At 35.5% G+C, this 9,062-nt stretch overlaps 1 non-coding gene across 1 annotated transcript; it reads right to left on the bottom strand.

Moving 5' to 3' along the window:
- Positions 1 to 8,391: 8,391 nt before the first annotated feature.
- Positions 8,392 to 8,498, bottom strand: LOC114404239. Its single transcript, XR_003664869.1, has one exon. It is a non-coding gene; the product is annotated as a small nucleolar RNA R71 (small nucleolar RNA).
- Between the last annotated feature and the right edge of the window lie 564 nt (positions 8,499 to 9,062).

Here is a 9,062-nt window from a genome sequence, read left to right as displayed (position 1 = left end):
ACAGCTTTCCAGGTTCTGCTATCCAGTGATTTGAGAAAGGCCACCATCCTTGCTTTCCAGTATTCATAGTTGGTCCCATCCAGAATTGGTGGTCTGTTCACTGGTCCTCCTTCTTTCTCCATGTTCATCAGAATTTATCTCCCTAGATCTCACTCAGTGATTTCGAGTGCCTGCTCTGATACCAATTGAAATTCTGATACTGGGGACAGATGTCGTACAGGATGTCACGACATCACGCTTCAGAACATGCAGATTGTGTTTGACTGTATAAACAGATTAAACAAGTAAATAACACAAGAGAATTGTTAACCCAGTTCGGTGCAACCTCACCTACATCTGGGGGCTACCAAGCCAGGGAGGAAATCCACTAAAATAGTGTTAGTTCAAGGTCTAACAGCCACTGTTTACAACCTTCTCACCTAACCACTACCCGTGCGATCTCTACCTAAGAGCCACTCTTAGATATGAGAAACCCCGCTCACTCCCTCTCAAACACTCTCCCGTGTTTACAAATAAATCAAAGACACACCAGAGATTAGTCTCTGAACAAAAGGGATCAACCCTACACACTAGAGATCAACTCTACACACTCAGGTCCAACACTTGATGTTAGGGTACCATCAAGGTGGCTCACAAAACACTCAAGTCCCAAAACTCACAAAATAACTCTTCAATCCCGGACTTGGTACAGAACTCGTGCAGCCTCCATGATTATATAGCAATGTGCGTTTCTGGGCTGCAACTGCTTGTGCTGGATGAGATCTATCATTCTTCCTGAAAATCTGCACTTAAAGATCTAAAAGATACAGTTTGATCTTTTAGTTTTTATCTTTAATCTTTAATCCCTGAACGAACTCTTCTACTTTGAAATTCGAACTTTAATTATCTTTTAATTCGTTCCTAAAGATAGATCATCTTATCTCTTGCTAACTGCACAATAATCTGTTAAAGATATAACAGATTTATGTGTCCAGTATTTTCGGGCAAGATGTCAGGACATCGTATCCGACATCGTGGATCCTGCAGCTTCAATGCTTCATTTGACATTTTATCTTGACTTATGCATTGTGCAGCAACTCCAGTATTTTCGGGCAGGATGTCAGGACATTGTATCCGACATCGTGGATCCTGCAACTTCAATTCTTCATTTGACATTTTATCTTGCCTTGTGCATTGTGCAGCCCGATCTTATTCCTTGACATAACGTTGGACATCATGTGCAGCAACTCCAGCTTTCCTTCATTGTCTAAGTGCTTATGTTTTAACAAAATCTTAGCCAATCTTTTAAAACTCCGTAGAGCTAAGCACTAACAGTTTGAAAGTGTTCTTGTGGTTGTGCCTGCTTTGTTGTTTTCTTCATTTTCTTTCCCTTATTTCTCTTTCTGATGGTTCTTTCGATTTTTGGGTCAAACTACAACTAATCTGCAGATGGCTTACCACTCAAGAGCATACAAAAACTTTAAAAGGAAGGTTAGCACAAGAGATAAATTGAAAATTAGAACTATCTATGCAAAAAGTAGAAACAATTTTCAGCAAGAATAGAGATGAAATTACTAAATATCTAAACACAATCCCGGACAGCGGCACCACAAAACTTGTTGGTTGAGTTGGCAAGCGTACCAAGTTTTCATAATAGATAGTGGTAAGTGGGTTATCATATCCAAGGGTATTGGTAGATATTATGATAATTTTTACTATTCTAATGAAAACTCGTGAACAAAATAATTACAAATGTACAAAATTTCATTTAGCAAGTTTTCATAACAGAAACTATTAATAGCAATATTCAGGAACAAGTAACAAAGTGAACAAGTTGCACAATTAAGAAATCAGTGGAATAAAGCATTGGGATTACACATAAATGATTTCTATATATTTAATGTTATTTGATTCATTGGTTCATTTCATGTTAATTCCTTGACTCTGAAAATTCTAAGGATTTCAAGATCAACAACCAATTCCTTAATCATCAACTCAAAACCCCTGCATTAAAATCAAGAATCTTAACAACCAGCAGTTATAACTCTGTTCCTAGCAATTATAACCATTGGGTGACTTGATTTAGATCCGCATTTGGATAATACTTCCCAGTTAGAATCCAAACCTTGAATCATGAAATGAGCGATCAATTCATCTCAAGCTTTAAATTCAAAATCAAACACTAACACTGAGTAATAGGAAATCATATACATATATATCAAAAGGATTACAGAAGAGTTTGACAGATTACATCCAATCCTAATAGAAAGAAGATTAGCTTCTCATGGTGGTGAGAGCGATGGGTTGTTGTAAAAAATGGTAGTGGTGGGTTGTTGTAAAAAATGTTTAACATTTGTCGAACATCATCTTGCAGAATAAAAGATGCGTACATATAACATAGTCCTGACTCAAATATGGGGCATCAAATGTGGACATGTTGGATATGTTGGTGTGGTTCAATGTTTAGTTTTTGGTGAACAAATTCAAGCAATTGTGTAAAGGTTATGGTCTTGTTGACTATGAAAGTTTTTTTGTTGTTACTAACGAAGTTGGTGCCCTCATTAATGTTGCAGATTTGGCCATTGTAGTAAACACAAACATATGCAGTTGGGTGACACATTGTGATAGGGGTTGAGATGAATATTTGAAAGTTCTACAAATGTCTTTAGTTGTAATGGTATTTATATAATTTTTTATAGTTGGGTGACTCACTAGTGTTAACTATGCATTCAGATGAACGGGTAAATGGTCACTTAAGCATTGTTTCAAGGTTTAAATCATAGTTTTTTTATTTTATTTTGTTCTCCAAATTTGAGGTCGTTGTCCATGGAACTGGTGCCGATATATTGTTTTGGGATTCTTTGACATTTAAACTAAGGAAAAAAATTGTCACGAATATTATTAATGTATTGGACATAATTTTAAAAAAATGCATAACATGGTCATTTAAGCATTGTTTCAAGGGTCCAAATCATAGTTTTTTTTTTATTTTGTTCTCTTAATTTGAGGTCGTTGTCCATGGAACTGGTGCACGATATATTTTTTTTTGGATTCTTTGATGTTTAAAATAAGGAAAAAATTTGTCATGAATATTAGTAATGTATTGGACATAATTTTAAAAAAATGCATAACATGGTCACTTAAGCATTTTTTCAAGGGTTTAAATCATAATTTTTTTGATTTTGTTCTCCTAATTTGAGGTCGTTGTCCATGGAACTTGTGACACCCTCTTTCCCGATATACATATTTATATAATAATATACATGAAAATATGGAATTACATAACATGGAATTTTATTCAATGAACATAAAAGAGTTCACATGGATAAAAGGTTCACATTCACTTTACTATTACAAATAAAACTTGTTACAAATATTTTTGGCTCAGCTCGAAAACATCATGCATTTAAAACAAAAGCTCATGCTCCAATGTCACATCCTATCAAAGCATTGTGTTCCATCATCCTCTAGCATGAGGTTCTCTATAGCTATGCACTTAACCATCTACCCCTATAAACACAAGGTTCAAGATCATCACAGGATCCAAACGCAAATAGCACATAGGGAGTGAGTTATCACATTCCTAACTAATAAAGAAAAACATAAAACATAGATATACATATCATATAAATGAAATAAAACTTACTTAAACACAACTGACGTCATTCCACCACTTATCGCGTGACATCACATCTCAACATTACACGTCTCACACATTTTCACATCATTCACGTACTCAAGAATCAAACACAATATCACTCAACCAATCAATATCGATCAATACACAAGCATTATGCAACAAATGTAGTAAGACTCAATCCTATATGCAATGTGGAACCATGATAGTGAAAAACCTCATCGGGTGTCCAGGAGTACATGACAAGAGAGACCACACATTGGTAAGTCAGGTCACTCTTACAAGGTAAAATCATAAGGAGACCAGACAAGGTCACTCCTGTTGGACAAGTGGCCTCAATAACTTAAGAGGGGGGTGAATTAAGTTTCAAAATTTTCCACTAACAAACTTTTAACCCCCTTTAAATGATAGGCTCAGAATGCAGAAGAAGAAACAACAATCAATTTAATAATGTTCTTTAAACATGCAAGACAAAATTGATTACAATAACATAAATGAGATAAGGGAAGAGAGAAATGCAAACTCAATTTATATTGGTTTGGCCACTTCCCATGCCTACGTCCAATCCTCAAGCAACCCACTTGAGATTTTCCACTATCTCTGTAAATCCTTTACAGACTTTGAACACACCTTGGGATCCCTCACCCTTGTGTTCAAAGATTCTCCAAGAGACAACCCATCTCTTGATTAATATTCTCACAATCCAAGAGACAATCAGTCTCTTGATTACAGCTGACTTTCTAAGATGAACAAAAAGATTTCTCTCCTTCAGAGTGGATGATAACAATTGAAGTTCCTAGAGGAATTTCGCTTTTTTAGAGATGATAATACAATTTGAAGTTCCTGGATGAATTTTCAATAGATTTGCAAGTGTTTGCCCAAGAGTTGTTGAGAGAGCATTTTCCAATTAAGTTCTCTTAGAATATCTCTCTCTTGCTTTTCAAAGTCAGACACACATATATATAGGCCCTTCGTGCCTTTTCAAAATGGTTTGAAGAGATGTGTCTTTTCAACAAGCTTTTTCTGAAATTCTTCACTGGTAATCGATTACAAGTTTCTGGTAATCAATTACACAGTTATATTTTGAAGGGTCGTGACTTTTCAAAGTGTTTTCTGAAGTGTCGTTGCTGGTAATCGATTGCAAACATTTGATAATCGATTACATGATTCAAAATTCAAATTCAAAACCCTTTTTAAAAGTTATTTTTCAAAATTGTCTTCTGGTAATCGATTACCAGAGCCTTGATCTCTTGGAAACACTTTGTTTTGAGGCAAAAGCTTGATATTGAATTAATCTTGAAGCAATGCTTGTTTGTTGAAGCAACCTTGTATTAATCTTGAAGCAATGCTTAACCTTTGAATGTTTTTTTGAAGTAATCTTGAAAGCAACCTTGTTTGATTATTCTTTGGCATCATCAAAACCATGTATTCATACACTCACATTCTCCCCCTTTTTAATGATGACAATCATTATCAAGTGAATTCTTTCTGGAATCATCAAAACCTAAAACCTACATGATTGGCATTCTCCCTCTTTTTGATGATGACAATCATTATCAAGAAAATTCTTTTTTTTTTTACATCATCAAAACCTGCATGATTCACATTCTCCCCTTTATTTTATGATGACAACCATATGTACGTTAGGAGTAAAAACAAAATAATATCTATCTGTATAGTTTACTCCCCCTTGATTTTGCAATGATTGCTTATAAGAAACAGTTGAAGATTGCATAGATTTTATATATAAAAAGTTGTCTCATAAACCCTTACTATCTTATCTTTTATCTATCTCTCCCCCTTTGTCAACATCAAAAACAAATCATGAGCAGAGAGGAAAAAAGCATTCAGCAATTTATAATGAATTAAAAGAGTAGAGAATGTCATAATGTTCAAGTATCATTTCATGGCCTAAAACAAAATGTTACCGCTTATTGGAATATATGAGAATCAAATGATATCAAAAGGCTTTTATCACATAATCGATGAATACTTAATAAACTATGCTTAAGATCATCAATAAGTAAAGCATTTTCTATGGAGGTAGAGGGATTCGTACCTATTTTTCCAACTCCAACAATTTTACCTTTGTTTGTTGTCTCCATAGATCACATATTCACTATCTTTGGAAGAAATGTGAATAAACTTTGATGCATCTCTCGCCATGTATTTGGAGCAACCACTATCAATGTGCCAACTTTGCTTCAAGGAGTCCATCATTCATATAATCATATTTTGATTTCAGTACCCAATATTTCTTGGGTCTTTCAATGTTAGTTTTGAGTAAGGATCCTTTTGGAATCCATACCATTTTTCCAATGCTACTACCATTCTTTCTAATATAAGATGTTTGATGTGTCATTATTTTCTCCTATTTCTTAACCCTTTTTGCACCCTTTTTGCTATTAATTAGGCAATTTTATTATTTGGGCCCATTCAGTTAATTTGATGTTTTTAATCTAATTTCAGGAATTAATGAAGCATTGGGCTTGAATCCAGAATTGGGCTTGGATTTGAAGAGGACAGACTATTTTATTCTACAAAATTAGATCTTATCTTATCTTATCTAGATATTATTTAGATTTGATCTCATCTAGATGTTATTTCATCTAGATCTTATCTTATCTTATCTTATCTAGATTTGATTTGATTTTATTTATGGGCTTGGATTTCAAACATATTTGTAAGCTTTGGGGCTGAAAAACTATGTAACAGCACCAAGGTTCTAGTTTAGGCTCTCTCTTCTCTCTCTTCTCTTTCTCCTTTATTTTTTTCATTTTTGCAATTGCAATTCTGACTTCTAGTTTTAGCAATAAAATTTCGTTCTCTATTGATTAATGGAAGGCTAAGTCCCCAGCGTTGTTTTCTCTTGAGGATCAAGCACAGTTCTCTTTGAGGTTCTATTATTACTGTTAAATTCTGTTCAGTTTTTCCTCTTCACTAATCACTCTTATTTTGTTGCTATTAATTCATGCATGCTTAGTGCTTGATTAATTGTCTCTGCGCTTAATTCACGTTCATGCTTAATGATCGTTTATGAGTAATTGGTGTATGTGTTGCTTAATCACATAATGATTGTCTTATGTTAAATTTCGCTTAGTAATTTAATTTGGGGATGGATTAAGTGGTTAAACTGATAAAGGATAAATTCTCGCAACCTAGGATAAGAGACTTGCTTGTGAATCAAGGGAAAGCAACGTATTTTAATTCTGATATTTTCTAATTCAATTTTACTCACTGTTTAATTTACAAAAGCAAACAACCCTCCCCCCCCCCCCCCCACCAATTTGTTACTATTTCCTACTATCTGTTATGAACATTTGGTTTATCATTGCTCGTTGGGAAACGACCTAGGATCACTTCCTAGTTACTACATTTTAATGTTTATTTGATTCGGGTACGGCCTCGATCAAATTTGACACCGTTGCCGGGGAGCAGTGTCCAAAGGTTCATAATAGCTAGTGTCGTGTTAGTGTTTAATTCTTGTGATAGTGTTAGTGTTGTGTTAGTGTTGTTTAGTGTCTTGGTATCTTGTTTAGTGTGTGTTCTGTTTTGGTTTTTCTGTTAAGCGCTTCCCCTGTTTCAGTTTTGGGTGTTTTGCTGTGAATAGTATTTTGCGACGGATTTTGCGACCACTTTTGCTTGCGGCAAAACAGAGTAGTAGTGGAAATCAGGTAGCGACGGATTTTAGCAACCACCCTTACTGAATTAATTTGGATTTTTTGTTTTGGTAGCTAGAGTTTTTATTTTTGGCTGAATTTTTTTGTGGTCACTTCTTTTGATCCATATTTTGTGGGAGAAATAGTTGGAGCCCTTAGTTTGGTCTGATTTGAAAGTTCCAAAAAAGTAGCAAATTTTATTTTTGTCAAAACTTCAAACGGCCATAACTTTTGCTCCGGGTATCAGAATGACTATTATTATAAATGTATTTGGGGTAGAAAAAAATTTCCCATGCCGTGGCAGCCGGCCTAAGGTCTCCTTCTTCCAAAAATTGCAATTCTGTCAAAAGTTTTTTATTTTCCAAGTATTATTCTCTTATTTTTCTTAACTTATCATTTTTAGCTTATATAGTTATACTTTGAATTTTCATTTGAAATTTTTTTTGCTATCTTCTCATCATTTTCTAAGGTTTCTCACAAAATTTCAAGTCATTTGGATATCATTTAATGGTAGTTGTAGTTCAAACCTACACTGTTAGTTGCATAAGAAGACAACTAATTGTGCATGCTGAATTTAGTGTATGACTAGAGGAAATCCATCTGGCTTACAATCCTTTGATCCTGAGATAGATAGGACATTTCATAGATTAGTTAGACATCATTTAGTACCTCTTGAGCATCCTAAGCATTTTGTTATTGGTGATTTTGAGCATTATAATTTTGAACATTCTGAGAACATGGCACAACCTCCACCCCGTGAGAGGACTCTAAGGGAAATGGCTGCACCTGATTTCACCTACGAAAGCTTGTGCATCCAATACCCTGATGAGGATGTCCCATATGTTCTTAAAACTAGACTGATCCATTTGCTTCCAAAGTTTCATGGCCTTGCAGGTGAAGACCCACACAAGCATCTGAAAGAATTTCATATTGTCTGCTCCACCATGAAACCACCAAATGTACAGGAGGATCACATATTCCTGAAGGCCTTTCCACATTCTTTAGAGGGAGTGGCAAAGGACTAGCTATATTACCTTGCTCCAAGGTCCATCACGAGCTAGGATGACCTCAAGAGAGTATTCTTAGAAAGAAATTTTCCCTGCTTCCAGGACCACGACCATCAGAAAGGATATTTCAGGTATTAGACAACTCAGTGGAGAGAGCCTATATGAATATTGGGAGAGATTTAAAAAATTATGTGCCAGTTGCCCTCACCACCAGATTTTAGAGCAGCTTCTTCTCCAATATTTTTATGAAGGACTCAGCAACATGCAGAGAAGTATGATAGATGCTGCCAGTGGTGGAGCCCTTGGAGACATGACCCCTGCTGAAGCCAGAAATTTAATTGAGAAGATGGCTTCAAACTCCAGCAATTTAGTGCCAGAAATGATGCTATTGTCATTAGAGGAGTGCATGAAATAGCCACAAATTCATCAGGTGAGACTAAGAAGCTTGAAGGTAAACTAGATGCCTTGGTTGACCTGGTAACCCAACTGGCCATGAATCAAAAATCTGCACCTATCGCCAGACTCTGTGGTTTATGCTCCTCTGCTGACCACCACGTAGACCTTTGCCCTTCTGTGCAACAATCTGAAGTAATTGAACAGCATGAAGCTTATGCTGCAAACATCTACAACAGACCTCCTCAACCTTAGCAGCAAAATCAGCCACAACAGAATAATTATGACCTCTCCAGCAACAGGTACAATCTCGGATGGAGGAATCATCCCAACCTTAGATGGTCGAATCCTTCACAACAGCAGCAGCAACAACAACAACCTTATTTT

Source organism: Glycine soja, chromosome 2 (assembly GCF_004193775.1).
Source record: "Glycine soja cultivar W05 chromosome 2, ASM419377v2, whole genome shotgun sequence".
NCBI classification, from domain to species: Eukaryota; Viridiplantae; Streptophyta; class Magnoliopsida; order Fabales; family Fabaceae; genus Glycine; species Glycine soja.
This window is presented reverse-complemented; position numbering and strand designations above follow the sequence as displayed.